A 16,831-nucleotide genomic window follows, 5' to 3' on the forward strand; every position below is an offset into this window, starting at 1 on the left:
CTGCAAGCCACCCTCCCCCCACGTGGGGGGAGGGTGGCTTGCAGCACATGGAGGGATAGGAGGTGTGGCGGCGGCGGCCGCCGATCGGGAACAGTGGGGGCCGATTCAGGGGCAGCAGCGGCTGAAAAAGGTGAGTGCGACGGCGGCGGGGACAGTGGCGAGCATGGCGGCGGGGACAGCGGTTGAGCAGGAGCAGCGGCGGGGCGATCGGAGACAGCGGCGGAGACAGCGGCGGAGCGGGAGCATGGCGCCGGGGCGATCGGAGACAGCGGCGGAGCGGGAGCATGGTGCCGGGGCGATCGGCGACAGCGGCGGAGCGGGAGCATGGCGCCGGGGCGATCGGCGACAGCAGCGGAGTGGGAGCATGGCGCCGGGGCGATCGGAGACAGCAGCGGAGACAGCAGCGGGAACAGCGGTGGAGCGGGAGCATGGCGCGGCGATCGGAGACAGCGGCGGTGGAGCGGGAGCATGGCGCGGCGATCGGAGACAGCGGCGGTGGAGCGGGAGCATGGCGGGGCGATCGGAGACAGCGGCGGGGACAGCGGTGGATCGGGAGCATGGCGCCGGGGCGATCGGCGACAGCGGCGGAGCGGGAGCATGGCGCCGGGGCGATTGGCGACAGCGGCGGAGCGGGAGCATGGCGCCGGGGCGATCGGCGACAGCGGCAGAGTGGGAGCATGGCGCCGGGGCGATCGGAGACAGCGGCGGAGACAGCGGCGGGAACAGCGGTGGAGCGGGAGCATGGCGCGGCGATCGGAGACAGCGGCGGTGGAGCGGGAGCATGGCGCGGCGATCGGAGACAGCGGCGGTGGAGCGGGAGCATGGCGGGGGGATCAGAGACAGCGGCGGGGCGATCGGAGACAGCGGCGGTGGAACGGGAGCATGGCGCGGCGATCGGAGACAGCGGTGGGGCGATCGGAGACAGCGGCGGTGGAGCGGGACCATGGCGCGGCGATCGGAGACAGCGGCGGTGGAGCGGGAGCATGGCGGGGGGATCGGAGACAGCGGCGGGGACAGCGGTGGAGCGGGAGCATGGCGCCGGGGCGATCGGAGACAGCGGCGGGGACAGCGGTGGATCGGGAGCATGGCGCCGGGGCGATCGGCGACAGCGGCGGAGCGGGAGCATGGCGCCGGGGCGATCGGCGACAGCGGCGGAGCGGGAGCATGGCGCCGGGGCGATCGGCGACAGCGGCGGAGTGGGAGCATGGCGCCGGGGCGATCGGAGACAGCTGCGGAGACAGCGGCGGGAACAGCGGTGGAGCGGGAGCATGGCGCGGCGATCGGAGACAGCGGCGGTGGAGCGGGAGCATGGCGCGGTGATCGGAGACAGCGGCGGTGGAGCGGGAGCATGGCGGGGGGATCAGAGACAGTGGCGGGGCGATCGGAGACAGCGGCGGTGGAGCGGGAGCATGGCGCGGCGATCGGAGACAGCGGCGGTGGAGCGGGAGCATGGCGGGGGGATCGGAGACAGCGGCGGGGCGATCGGAGACAGCGGGGACGCGGGCGGCGGGGACAGCAACTTACCGCTCTCCTCGGCTTCCAGGGACGGTCACAGGCCGCAGATCCACATTGATTGGAGAGAGCGGTCACAAGACCGGTCTCTCCAATCAGAGCTGGGGGCGGGTGAAGCATCGATCACCCAGCTCCAGCCAATGGCCAGTGCTACAGCAGCACTGATCAGGGCTGGATTTTAATGTTCCAGCCATTTTCAATGGCTGGAACATTACAGTGGCTGTAATTGGCTGAGCGGCGTTCGTCAGCCAATCACAGCCTCTGTAGGTTCGGGGAGGAGGCACCACCCCTCCTGAGGTCAGGCAGAGGTCCCCTCCTTCCCGAAGCCACCGTTTAAGTAAACGAATTTCACTCCCTGGGGCTCCGGGACCGCGATTTCGCCAGGACGTACTGAGTACGTCATGGGTCGTTTAGCACCATGTCACCATGACGTACTCAGTACGTCCAAGGTCGTTAAGGGGTTAAAAGGACTGATAGAAAGTGCTCTCCCTAAGCTGTCCAGCGCTGTGGATGGAGCGCATACAGCTGTATCGGCGATAGGATTTAGGACGGAGCTGCGCCAGTGATGTCTGACACCAAGAACGCAGAAGGCAGATAATGGCGTGCTGGAGGAAAATGTCCGGTTTTATAATGCAGGGACATGTGACATGGACATCCTATCACACATGCCGTTGCTTCTCTGGCTAAAAGTCCACTTAGCTGTGTGTGTGTCTGGGATTGGCTGACATGCTGGCCCTCCCCACTACACGCGCGCGCTTAGGGAAGGAAGACAAGGAAAAAAAAATGGCGATCGCCATTATACAAACAGCAGTGATCTGAAGGCGCTGTTCCCGCACACTATACACTGAAATTTCATAATAGTGTGAGTCACAGAGTGACTTACACTATTACAGCGGAAAGCCAGCTAGGAATTAGCTGTTTTTTTGCTGCTAGAACCGTTCTCGAACGTTTCTAGAACTATCGAGCTTTTGCAAAAAGCTCGAGTTCTAGTTTGATCTAGAACAGGCCCCAAAATCACTCGAGCCTAGAACTGGAGAACCTCGAACCTCGAACCGCGCTCAACTCTAGTTAACACCCCAATACCACCACTGAATAATATGTCCATACTTTGCTTAACAAACAAAAAAAATACTATGTGAACACCAAAATGGCAACCATATTTAAGGTCAATATGGTTGGTATTAAGCAAAATACAGTGATATTTTAGTGGTCAGATACCATCCAGAATATCACCAGATTGCAGATTAAACAATCATTCAATACTAAAGAAACAAAATGACATATGGAAAAAACAATTACATCCATTGACCCAGAGTCTTCTACAATTGGAGAACTTATTTTTCCCTATTTTATTCTTCTGGTCCAGACCATCATAATGATTTCTGACAACTACAATTCTCATTTCTAGAGTTTGCTCCTTAGAGATATTTGGGTCCATGACTTTCCAGACTATTTCCACGATTGTGTACACCAGTAGCTTGGCGCAGGGCAGTACTCGTAGATGAGGTCTTTTGCATCCCGACATGCTACATGAAAGATGGGTCGCTTGCAGACCGCATGATGCCGATGTCTTCAGCTCGCCAGAATCAGATGTTAACTTTTTCGAGAAGAGAGACCACCAGCTCTTTAAGAACAATGTAGTAGTTTTACTTAAAATGAACCGGTCAGCTGATGCATGACGCCAAAACCGTGGGCAGCATGTATCAACCACTGGCTCTATGACCCCAACCAGGCATGTTTAAGTCTGCAATGCTATGGCATTTCAGAGAAAAACATACCTTTAATATCTGCCAAGGTACCAACTGTGTACCCCAGAAGAAGCACACCAGCAAAACATGCATCAGGGTGACGGGACTACAGAACAGGAGAAGGACTTAAGGGGGCTTTACACGCTGCGACATCGCTAATGCGAAGTCGTTGGGGTCACGGAATTTGTGACGCACATCCGGTCACATTAGCGATGCCGTTGCGTGTGACACATGAGCGATTTTGCATCGTCGCAAAAACGTGCAAAATCGCTCATCGGCGACATGGGGGTCCATTCTCAAATATCGTTACTGCAGCAGTAACAAAGTTGTTCGTCGTTCCTGCGGCAGCACACATCGCTCCGTGTGACACCACAGGAACGAGGAACCTCTCCTTACCTGCCTCCCGGCCACAATGCGGAAGGAAGGAGGTGGGCGGGATGTTCATCCCGCTCATCTCCGCCCCTCCGCTTCTATTGGGCGGCGGTTCAGTGATGCTGCAGTGACGTTGCTGTGATGCTGAACGAACCGCCCCCTTAGAAAGGAGGTGGTTCGCCGGTTACAGCGACGTCGCAGGGAATGTAAGTAGTGTGACGGGTCCGGGCGATGTTGTGCGTCACGGGCAGAGATTTGCCCGTGTCGCACAACCGATGGGGGCGGGTACGCACGATAGCAATATCGGTACCGATATTGCAGTGTGTAAAGCGGCCTTTAGTGCTCATGCAGCCACACTGAGCATGTGCGTGATGTCATTGATGACAAGGCGGCTACTGATTGGTCACCAGTGACATCAGCGATGAAGTGGCAGCCGCCGATTGGTCATCATGACTTCAGCAATGACGTGGCAGCCCCTGTATGGCTGCAGCCGATGCCATTACCACATGCCATGTGGTCTGGGCCAGGGTGGTGGCTATAAAAGTTCTGTAGCTCCGCCCATTGGGGTGTGAGCGTCATTTTGTATGCTGACAGCTAGGCCGCATTCCCTGCTGTTAGGAGGGAGTGGGTTCCAACGCCAATGTAATTCTGCAGTGCTTGTGGCAGACTCCTGTATATGTGCAGTGTGATTCTGACTTTAGGGCAGGCGCCGGTATCGGGTATTCGTATCTCGGTACAAACTGTGTCTTGGCACGGTGAGGGATTAGAGTCCTTCCGGACAAGACGTGCCTCATACGCACACGCCTCGTCTGCAGTGGCAGACTTGTATGTATGTGTGTGCCAGTTGTGGGTACCCAGAGACACTAACTATCTCTTGTATATGTGCAGTGTGATTCTGACTTTAGGGCAGGCGCCGATACCAGGTATTCGTATCTGGGTACAAACTGTGTCTCGGCACGGTGAGTGATTAGAGTCCTTCCGGACACGACGTGCCCCCTACGCACACGCCCCGTCTGCAGTGGCAGACTTGTGTGTATGTGTGTGCCAGTTTTGGGTAGCCAGTGCCTTTAACAGAGTGACCTCCTCGGCCTGATGTGCCCCTGTACTCACGTGACCGGCTCAGTGGTTACGTTCCAGGTTACCAGTGAACCTAACTGGGTAGCCTTCACGGTCTGACTTGTCCTGTGCACACGTGACCGGCTCAGTGGTTACGTTTCAGGTTACCAGTGATCATAACTGGGTAGCCTTCACGGTCTGACGTGTCCTGTATGCACGTGACCGGCTCAGTGGTTACGTTCCAGGTTTCCCAGTGACGCTAACTGGGTTACCTTTGGGTTTTGTCGTGTCTCTACACACATGACCATCTTTAGTTGCGTTTCCTTTTGGTTTAGAAGTGTCCTTACACACGTGACCATTGCGTGTGCATCTGTGGGGTTCATGGAGACACGCTTACCTTCTTTTGTGGTTTTCCTGTGTTGCTGTTTATCGTCCTTCTGTCCTTCGTGGCATTAACACCTGCCCGGCGGATGTGGGGCCACGATTGATATTACTTTATTGTTTATTATTTATTTATTTCAATCGTCCCCTCCGTAACAATCAGTTTTTAATATCCTACATAGTTTAGTGTCATCAGCAAAGACTGACACTTTACTATCAATCCCATCCACAAGGTCATTAATAAAGAGATTAAAAAGAATCGGTCCTAGCAAAGATCACTGCAGCCCCCCACTACTGACTATAGCCCATTTAGAGAATGTTCCATTTATGACTACTCTTTGTTTCCTATCTTTTAGCCAATTCCTTACCCAGTTGCATATAGTTTCCCCTAGTCCTTGCTTCTGGAGCTTTAATATAAGATTATTATGTAGTACAGAATCAAATGCCTTTGCAAAGTCCAAATAAATCACATCAGCTGCATTACCAATATCCAGGTTTGCACTTACCCCCTCATAGAACCCCAACAGGTTAATTAGACAAAGTAGCAGCCGGCAGCCACACAGGATTGTTGCATCCATTATATAACTTTCAAAAAGAGGTTTCATATCACATGTGGTTATCGCTGCTCTCAGATCAAACTGAGCAACAAATTAAAAGGTCCATTTTGTTATAAATTTTTAGGTAAAATGTTAATTTTCTTTCTTCATTCTACTCTGCATTCATTCCTGTGAAGCACCTGAAGGTTTAATACACTGCTCAAAACCACATTCAATAAGTTTAAAGGGTGGAGTTTTTAGAATGGTGTCATTTTTGGGTATTTTTTGTCACACAATCCTCTTCAAACATGAAGTGATCTCTAAATAATGGTTTTGGAAAATTTGTTGTAAAAATGATATAAGTAAAATATATCTTTGTACCGTGTTAGCCAGTAGAGATAAAAAAATTGTTTAAAAGAACTGAAGTCCTCAGTGGTTGATACCTTTTAATGGCTAACTGAAAAGATGGTAATAATTGCAAGCTTTCGAGACTACTCAGGTCACTTCATCAGGCATGGTATAACACAAAATCTGAAGAGTCACATATTTATACACAACAGGACTTAGAATAGTGCAGTAAAAAAAAAAAAAAAGTTATATAAAACAGAACTATCTCTATGGCAGGGGGCAAACTGTTGTGGCCATAAATTTTGATGCAGTTCAGTGTGAAAGTTTTATTGTCCTCTGATAAGGGTCTGGTCCGGGCTGTGATGCCCGCGGATGGTCAGAGGAGCACATCTTTTAACTGATGTAAAAAGACATGAATCCATGAGACACATTCATTCCTACTCTGAATGTATCAAAGGTCATCATAAGTTTGTACTCCCATAGTCTCCTATCGCCCTGGGACTTGAAATTTCCTTTCAATACCAGCAATTTCATGTCCATGATGCTGTGATCTGAGTTACAAAAATGTTTGGCCACAGGTAGATCCATCCTTTTTTCTCTAATTGTGTGGCGGTGAAAATTCATCCTTGTCCTGAGCTGTTGTCCGGTCTCCCCTACATACAGACCCCCAGTTGGACATTTGGTACATATAATTAGGTACACCACATTGGTTGTGGTGCAGCTGAAGGTACCTGGGATCTTGTAGTCCTGATGTGATCTGGGAATCTTTATCTTGTCCGTTGTCAATATTAATGGACAGGTCTTACATTTTTTCTGGTTGCAGGGAAATGTTCCTGTTGGTGTTGGAGAGGACAGGGAGCTTCTGACAATGATGCTTCCTAGATTTGGGGGCTGTCTAAAACACAGAAGTGGGGGGTCTGGAAAAATAGATTTTAACCGGGCATCTTTTTGCAGTAATGGTTGCAGCTCCTCTAAACACCTCCAGATGTGGATTGTAGGTGACTACAAGAGGGACCCGGTTGTTTTCTTCTTTATTTTTTTAATGTAGGAGATGGTTATGTAAAAATGAGAAATTGCTGATAAACTTTTAACCCTTCTACTGTAAATTCCTAATATAAAAAAAGTTTCAAAAATGGTGTTGATGTAAGGTAGACATGGGCATAAAAATAAAAAATTTGAATATTGCAAAATTTTCACCACATTTCCCAGATAAATACAAAAAAAATCATTCTAAAATTAACACTAACATGAAGTACAATATGTTGCAAAATAAACAATCTCAGAATAACTGGGATCCAGAGTTATTATCACTTACAATGACACTGGTCATATTTCTAAAATTTGGCCTAGTCATTAAGGTCAAAATTGGCTCTGTCACTAAGGGGTTAAAGCTCCACAAATGTTTCAGTTGTAGTTGCTGTACTTGATGTGTTTCAATAAGCCTTTTCTCACCTATAAATTACCGTATTTTTCGCTTTATAAGACGCACTTTTGTTCCCCCAAATTTTGAATAAACCGAATATACGGATTATATACTGCAGGGTCCAGGGGAGGTGGGGGCCGCTCTGGAGCGGTGCTGGGGGCTGCAGGGGGGGCTTGTGAAGCTGAGGAAGGGAATCTTTGATCTCCTGCTCCCGCTCATATAATATGCAAAGCCGCTGTCCATAGCTGTGGTGCTGAAACCGCACCGCGGCGATGGGCTGGGGGAGCGGCACATATTATACCTGCCTGCGCCCCCTTGATCGCACATGCACCCCTGTGTTAGCTATGGCCCCCATGCTGCTGCCCATAGTAAAATAAAAAACTCTTTACTTACCCCCTCCAACGTGTCTCCCTCCTGGTGCTGTGATCAGGCACGCAGATATTTCACTCTGCTGTGCCGATCACATGACCGGACCGTGAACCTGGAAATGCAGGCAGGAGGCTGGAGCTCAACCCTGAGGAGGGGGACACGAGGGAGCACACTGCTGGAGAAGGTAATTTTACTAAAAGCAGCAGCCTGGGGGCGATATCTAACACGGGGGGGCGGTGTGTGTCAGCCACAGGGGGGCCATGTGTGTCAGCCACAGGGGGGCCGTGTGTGGCAGCCACAAGGGGGGCCGTGTGTGGCAGCCACAGGGGGGCCGTGTGTGGCAGCCACAGGGGGGGCCGTGTGTGGCAGCCACAGGGGGGATGTGTGTGGCAGCCACAGGGGGGCCGTGTGTGGCAGCCACAGGGGGGCCGTGTGTGGCAGCCACAGGGGGCCGTGTGTGGCAGCCACAGGGGGGCCATGTGTGGCAGCCACAGGGGGGCAGTGTGTGGCAGCCACAGGGGGCGTGTGCCAGCACAGGGGGCTATATTCAATATAAGGTGGCCATATCCAGATTAAGGGGGCTAATTTTAGGATGGGGGGCTATGAGGGACATATACCCTATATGATTTGTTAGACGGACGGACCCTGGCATTATAAGCCGGACCCCATTTTATTAAAAAAAATTCTCTATTCCTTCACCAAATTTGGGGGTGCGTCTTATAATCCAGTGCGTCTTATAAAGCGAAAAATACGGTACTTAAAAGCGCGTATATTGTGTACAATACCTGGACAGCCTGAAAATTAGAAAAACAAAAACACTCAAACAGAAGATTTCTGAAAAAGGGAACATGACAAGAAAATTTGTGATTTTAGTGATTCATGAAGCAAAATCTTCTTTGTTTTGTGTAACCAGCCAAGGTAAAGCAGACAGCTGGGGTCTGGTATTCTCAGAGTGGGAAGGACCATGGTTATTGGACCCTTCCCAGCCTAAAATTATCAGTCCTCAGACGCCCTAGAATTGGGGTATCACATTAAATGCGCCAATTCTGGAGCTTTGTCCGACTGTTCCCAATTGCCGTAGTGCGGTGGCAATCGGGTTAATTTTTTGGGGGGTTGATGTCAGCTGTGTAATGTCACCTGGCATCAAGCCCTGGTGTTAGTAATAGAGAGACATCTATCAGACACTCCTATTACTAACCCAGTAATAAAAATAAAAAAACAAGCACACACACAGAAAGAAAATTGTTTATTTGACACTAGCCCATGTTCACCAATTTATTATTAAAAATGTTCCCACAAAGTTCTGTCGTAGTCCACATACATAGTACTGGGTACTGATGACATCTCTCATCAGAGTCTCCGGCTCATCGAGTCCCGGGGATGCTGATAAATATTGTTGTTACTACCCGGTGTAAATTGTCAGATGCAAATAACCTGACCACTTACATGTTCAATGCTAGCAAAGCACAGCATACATTCTGCAAGACCTGCCATGTGCAGCATTTCTCCACCCCTCGCTCCAACCCCGATGGCTATAGCACAGGAAAAGTCATAAAGAAAGGAAGACATCTGAGTCTCCTCACTCCATGAAGAATGATATCAAAGTTCTGAAACATATAAGAAGGTTGAGCACTCCGACCAACAGAGGTCTCTGTCTTCCTGTTCAGTGTGATGTCACATGCCAGGACTCCCGTGTCCACATTCGAGCTCAATGAGTTCAGGCCATAGGCTTGAATGCGACCACCAGCATGAAGATTTATCCTGAACACCTGTTAAAGCAAAAGGAGTTTAAAGACCTCCTAAAAGTTTTCCTCTAGATTCTCAACTTGGAACTTGGGACTGTCAGGACATTCACCTTACTCAACTCTTGTAAGTGAACTACAAAAGTGATTTCCAGTGCACCCTTACCAAGCCAGAGGGGGATTCTCCAGTGCCTATTAGGGGTATGCAATTGGATAAACCAATGTTTTTTAATTGTGTCTATTTATTATGGTCTGTGCATCCATTTTAGTTTTATGCGCGCAATACATTTTTGGATTATCTCTTCTTTTAGTATACAGGAATTGCATTTTGAGTGATTATACCGGAAAACCTTGTATCCGATTATAACTTAGAGTCTTATATACAACCAAATTGCAAAGTGAAATAAGACATTTAATATTTAGTAAACTCTGAAGATATCAAAGTCCCTTGCCCAGAAGATACGCCAGTCTAAGGAAAGAACAGAATATGAATGCTTCTTCCTATTTTTCACTTCAAGTCAGAAAGGACCTTGGGGGCTCCTTGGGATCTATTTATAACCGACGCCCTTAGGAAAAATAAATTGCTCTCTATTCATAGAATCGCCCTCTCATTGGCAGTTGTCACATCTCATCCATATGCTTGAAAGACTGTGCTAACGCTGCAGTATAGCGACTCCAAACACACTGCATTAAACCTTCCATAGACAGATGGAGTAGGAGCCTGATTCATGTATGTATTTCAGCGTATGCTAATTCACGAAATGAGAGTCAAAATTAGATTATTTTAGTCTTAAATTAGCAATGCAAAGTAATCTAGAATAACTCTGGTTACATAATGGTTCCCCAATTCTTAACCAGTTGTCATTTTCTAAGTTAATTTGGTCCCAATTTATTAAAGGGAATCTGTCAGCAGGTTTTTGCTACCTCATCTGAGAGTAGCATGATGTAGGCAAAAACAATTCTGAATCCAATGGTGTAACACTTAGATTACTGGTTGCAGCTGTTCTGACAGTCAAAGATTTTAGTTTTAGCATGTAACAGAGCTTAAAAATCTGCCATCCCCCAACCCCCCCTCCACACACGCACGCACACACACACACACACACACACACACACACACACACACCCACACACACACACACACACACACACACACACACACACACACAGACCAGGCTGTCAGTGTATATTTCAATAAACAGAAGCTGCTAATCATAGAATGGGGCAGAATAAGACTTCAGCGCATATGCTGATCCCTTGCAGCATGCTGTCTTCAGATTACATAGCAAAAAACCTGCTGACAGATTCCCTTTAAGAATGACTTCTTATCAGTGGTGTGCCCATCCATGTGACTCTTTAAAATGTTACTCCAATACATTTCTGGTGTAATGTATGAATTTGACAAGCAGGTCAAACTCCGCAAACTATGAAAGAGCTGGCCAATAGTCAAAATTTGCAAGTTTTTTGCTTCCGATTTCTGTCGTTAATACTTTGATGAATCCAGGTCTTTTTACCTTTTGTCCTTTTTATACTTTAGAACTTGGATGGAAAGCTTTACACAGTCCTTAAGGCTCTGTGCGCACTAGAAAAGTGATTTTTCGCAAGAAAATTTCTTGAGAAACTTCTGGGATTTGAAGATTTCCGCACCTGCGGAAAAATCCGCGGGAAAAACAAATGCGGATTTGCCGTGTATTTGCCGCGGATTTACCGCGAATTTACCGCAGGTTGGTCCCTGCGGTTTTGCAATAAATAATACAGATAATCAATAGACAGATAATGGATAAAGTGAAAGATGGATAGATGAATAGATAGATAGATAGATAGATGAGAAAGACCTATATAATGTCCCACCTCCCCTGCATTTTCTAAGCTGGCACCCTTTAGTGACTTTCATGTGGCACTAAAGGGTGCTTAGCCTTGTATTTAGCCATAAAATAAATAAATAATTAAAAAAAACCGACGTGAGGTCCCCCCATCTTTTGTAGCCAGCTAGGGTAAAGCAGACGGCTGCAGCCTGCAAACCACAGCTGGCAGCTTTACCTTGGCTGGTAATCCAAAATAGAGGGCACCCCACGCTGTTATTTTACATTAAATAAATAATTTAAAACAAAAAACGTGGGGTCTCCTCCCCAAATTGGATCACCAGCCAAGGTAAAGCGGACAGCTGTGGTCTGGTATTCTCAGACTAGGGAGGTCCACTGTTATTGGACACTCCCCAGCCTAAAAATAGCAGGCCGCAGCCGCCCCAGAAGTGGCGCATCCATTAGACGTGCCAATCCTGGCGCTTCGCCCCAACTCATCCCGTTGCCCTGGTGCGTTGGCAAACGAGGTAATATATGGGGTTGATGCCAGATGTGTAATGTCACCTGGCATCAAGCCCTGGGGTTGGTGAGTTCAGTCTATCAGATACCCGACATCACCAACCCAGTCAGTAAGAAATAAAAAATAGACAACAAAAAAAGTTTTATTTGAAAAAACACTCCCCAAAACATTCCCTCTTTCACCAATTTATTGAAAAGAACAATCAATTCCACGTCCGGCGTAATCCAATAAGGTACCTATCCATACCATAGTCGATGTCCCAGTCAATGAAGAACAGAATGTTCCCCATTGGCTGGGAGAGCAATGCAGTGACCTGAGCTAACATCAATAGCCCAGGTCACTGCAGGGGATGCCGAGTGATCATCTCCTGTACTGCTGACGTCAGCGCTGTCACTGACTTCTATGCCCGCCGTGTTGTCAGAAGTATCGCAAGAGCCCGTGACGTCACCGCTAGTGACAGTCTCGGGCCGCCCGCGAGACGGGCATAGACAGTAGTGACAGCGGTGATGTCAGGAGGCAGGAGATCATCACAACAGGTAATGATCTCACCTCCTGACAGCAGCGATCGTCATCCCTGCGGCTGCCAGCACAGCAGGGTGTCAGTGTCTGAATGCGCTGCCACGAGACAAGCTGCTGATACTGCGGGCAGACACTGATACCCTGCAGTGCAGTGTCAGTGTCTGCCTGTGTCAGTTTCTGCCTGCGCTGCAGCGTGACAAGCTGCCGATACTGCGGGCACACACTGACACTGCAGGGTGACAAGCTGCTGACACTGCGGGCAGACACTGACACACAGCAGTGCAGGCAGCCGCGAGGCTGGAGCAGGACACAGACTGCACGGGCACCTGGAGGTCGCACGAAAGTGCTTCTGTGCGGCGTCCAGGGAGTGTGACGTCTGTGTTTACTCTGCTCCACTTCCTCTTCTTGGCATAATGACATCGCTTCCTGCAAAACCGCAGGCAGCGATGAGCATTACCGCAGGTAAATCGCGGCTATACCGGGGGTATACCGCACATCATTTGCTACCTGCGGTATACCCCCGGAATTTCGCGATTACATTACAGTGAATGGAGTGAAATTCCGGCGGTATTCCGCAGGTACCTGCGGAAAATAATGGACATGCTCATTTTCTCAAGAAAGTTTCTCGAGAAAATTTTCTCAAGGAAATTTCTTGAGAAAAATCCGCAGTGTGCGCACAGCTATTTTTTTTTCTCATAGGATTTGCTGGGAAATGTCTGCATAAAGATTGCAGACATTTCTCAAGAAATTTCCGCACCAAATCCGCGGGTAAATCCGCGAGCAAAACGGCCTAGTGCGCACAGAGCCTTAAACATATTGTGCATGCTTGAAGAAGGGTAAGGTTACTCCCAAAACATCACACAGGTTTGCAGGCATCTTGTTCCTCCCTGCAATGTCTCAGCATGTAGGAGTTTCTCCTGTGGATCTACAACAACATCCATTTCAGGTAGCAGTATGCACCTAAAGTCAACAACTTTTTTTTGCATATACACTTGGACTGTATTTTTGCACTTTATTGAATAAAAATATTTGTATTTGAAGATCTCATTAGTCATATGTTTCATTTTATATAGGCAAAGCGTTAGAATTGGCGAATCTAATGGATGCACCACTTCTGGGGCGGCTGCGATTTTCAGGCTGGCAGGGGCCAAATAACCATGGCCCTCCCACCCTGATAATAACAGCCCCCAGCTATCTTCTATCTGTTCTCTAGTTATCAAAAACAGGGTGAAGCCCATGTTGGGTTTTTTTTAATTATTGCATGCACAAACATTTAAAAAAAAATGTATTACCTATTCACATTTGTTTGCACTGCAATTGTTCCTGTTTTGGTTCCTTTTGCAGCCCCTTAACCCTTACTACAAACATTTTACAGCAATTTTTTAGAGCATACAAGTTTGGATCTCAATTGACTTATACGGGGTTCAGTGCCTGGAGTCAAGTTCAGGTCTCGAACCAAACTTTTTTTTAACGTCCAGCCAAACCCGGCAAAGCTGAACATCCAGAGGTCAAATCATCTCTACCCTCTACGATCCTTAAAAAGTTTGGAGACTGAGCCTATGTGCCTTGAAAGGACTTTTGCTATGGAAACCCATGATTTCTAAATTTGATGCTGCTCAGGGTCATTACTATAAGGCTATGTATAGGTTTCCCGCAGCTGCTCGCCAGAATATGCAGCTATTTTTAGCTGCAGTAGTACAGCGAAATAAGCTGCGGTAAACCTGCGGACATTCCTGCGGATTACCTGCGGAAGTCCCGGCACTATCTCCATAGTGGAGGGCCAGGATTTCTGAAGATAATTCCGCAGAAAGAATTGACATGCAATTACGTGCGGCTCCGGGACATCCGCAGCATGTTCCGCAGCCGCACGTATCCACAGCATGGACTCAGCACTCCCCATGTCCCATAGGATAACATGGGGAGTGTCTGTACTTGCTGAAACCTGCGAATTTATCTGGAAAATGCAGAAAATCCGTGGATTTTGCTGCATATAAATCCGCAGGTTTAATCTCCCGTGGGCACATAGCCCAAGAAGGCATATTAGCATTATTATACAGTAAGAAGGCACAATGGGAAAGCATTATTGTAGGGAAGCACATGAGTCTTAGGGGCACTTTACACGTTGCGACATCGCTAGCATCGGCTAGTACCCGCCCCCGTCGCACATGCGATATGTGGTGATTGCTGCCGTAGCGAACATTATCGCTACAGCAGCTTCACACGCACATACCTGCCCTGCGACGTTGCTGTGACTGCCAAACTATCCCTCCTTCAAGGGGGATGTGCATTCGGCGTCACCGCGACGTCACTAATCAGCCAGCCAATAGAATCAGAGGGGCAGAGATGAGCGGGACATAACATCCCGCCCACCTTCTCCCTTCCGCATTGCCGTCGGAACGCAGGTAAGGAGATGTTTGTCACTCCTGCGGGTTTACACACAGCGATGTGTGCTGCCGCAGGAGCGACAAACAACATCGTACCTGCGGTCGACCCGACATTATGAAAATGAACAACGCTACACAGATCACCGATTTTTGACGCTTTTGCGATCGTTTATCGACGCATCTAGGATTTACACGTTGCGATGTCGTTACCGGCACCAGATGTGCGTCACTAACGACGTGACCCCGATGATATTTCGGAAGCGATGTCGCAACGTGTAAAGCCCCCCTTAGTATTAAAAGAAAGCACAAGGCTGTTTGCATTGTTATAAAGCGGTTTGGAGTTATTATTATTGTAAGGCTATGTTTTCATGTTGCATTTTTGCTGTGCTATTTTTCTGCAAGAAAACCTGCTCTCTTAGCAGTAAAAAAAAGCTGCTTCCAAAAAGCAGGTTTGCTGCATTTTTTGCTGCGTTTTTTGCGCGTAATTTCTTTACAGTGTATGTTTAAATAAAGTTAGGTTCATTCACCACAAAAGCAGAAAAAACTAATTATAGTAGTGAATTAACCATTACAACATCATATGGCAGAGTGTTCCATAGTTTCACTGCTCTTACAGTAAAGAATCTGGCTTTGTGACTATGATTAAACATTCTTTTCTGTAGACATAACGGATGAACCCTTTACCCCATTGCAAGCCTAGGTATTAAAAGATTCTTAGAAGTGTCTCTGTACTGTCCCCTCATATATTTGTACATTGTAATAAGATTGCTCCTAAGCCTTTTTTTTTACCAAACTTAATAACCCAAAGTTTAATAACCTTTCTTGGTATTGCCGTCCACCCATTGCTTTAATAACCTTGAGAACAAATGAGGACCAAATGATGTGTTCAGCCCAAAGTAAAGTAACCAATAAATAGTAGGTCCTATTTAATAAACAGTATTAATCTTTAAGAAATAATTGAATTTAAAAAATATGGTAAAAACTTATACAGTACTTACAAAAAGTATACACAAGCAAAGGCCAGCATATAATCGTGAGGACAAACAGAATAGTTGTACTAAGAGAGACATCCAGAAAAGTACTCAAAGAAAAGGTCAAAAGGGCGTTTAATGAGAAGAGCTTGTCATTGAATATAAGGTGTACATATGCTGATGAAGTGTAACTATAGTATCGCATATTCAAAGTGGCCATGTGATCGAGTGTAAGTAGTAGGGAGTCCCAAGGCACACCATGGTGTGATCACAATGAATACTATCAAGATCAATACAATTAATTAGGACGGAGGTCATATTACAGCAGCATATCTCAATATATTTGCTTACCCATGAATTTCAGAGTGCCTGCATGAGTTAACACGCCCCGATGCGCGTTTTGAAATGTAGTCCTCGGGCACCCACCCCTTTGAGGAAGCCTCAAGGAGGAAACCCTCAAGAATTTTACCCACAGTAGATGTTACACTGACTGGTCTATAATTTCATATTTTTTTTTTTGTTGTTTTTTTTAATATTAGCACTACAATTGCCTGCGCAAGTCCTGTGGTAAAGACCCTGTTATTATGAAATCTATGAAGATTAAAAATGCATCCATTTCTGAACCAAATGGACATTCTCATTTTTACAGGCCTACTAGAAGGTAAAGACATAACCGTATGCAAGTTCTGGGGGGAAACTGTATATTCATGACAACTCACCTTAACAAAGATGCCACTCGTATGTATGAGTTGGTCACTCGCCATAAAGTATTAGAAAAAAAAAAGAATAATTGGCCTCCAAAAAACCCTTTACAATAAATTATGATTACATGGGGAAAAAATGAAAGATATATGTTAAAGAAAAATTGAACAATTTTTGACGAACACTAAACAACGATACTATGAAAGGGGCAATAAAGTTATAAAGTTTATTCATTCTTAGCCTCAAAATTAAGAGAAAAATCAATGACCCCTGCCGTTCAAACCCTTGGGAATTCAAAGGGGAAATTAATAATGTGATCCAAAGACTATAGCATGTCCAAAAGTACAACTCCCATCTTTATTATCTGCCCTCTATTAAATGCTGATTTGAAGATATTTACTAAAATGATGACAAACGGACTTAATGTGTATCTTCCAGATCTTATT

Source organism: Anomaloglossus baeobatrachus, chromosome 3 (genome assembly GCF_048569485.1).
Source record: "Anomaloglossus baeobatrachus isolate aAnoBae1 chromosome 3, aAnoBae1.hap1, whole genome shotgun sequence".
Lineage (NCBI taxonomy): Eukaryota > Metazoa > Chordata > Amphibia > Anura > Aromobatidae > Anomaloglossus > Anomaloglossus baeobatrachus.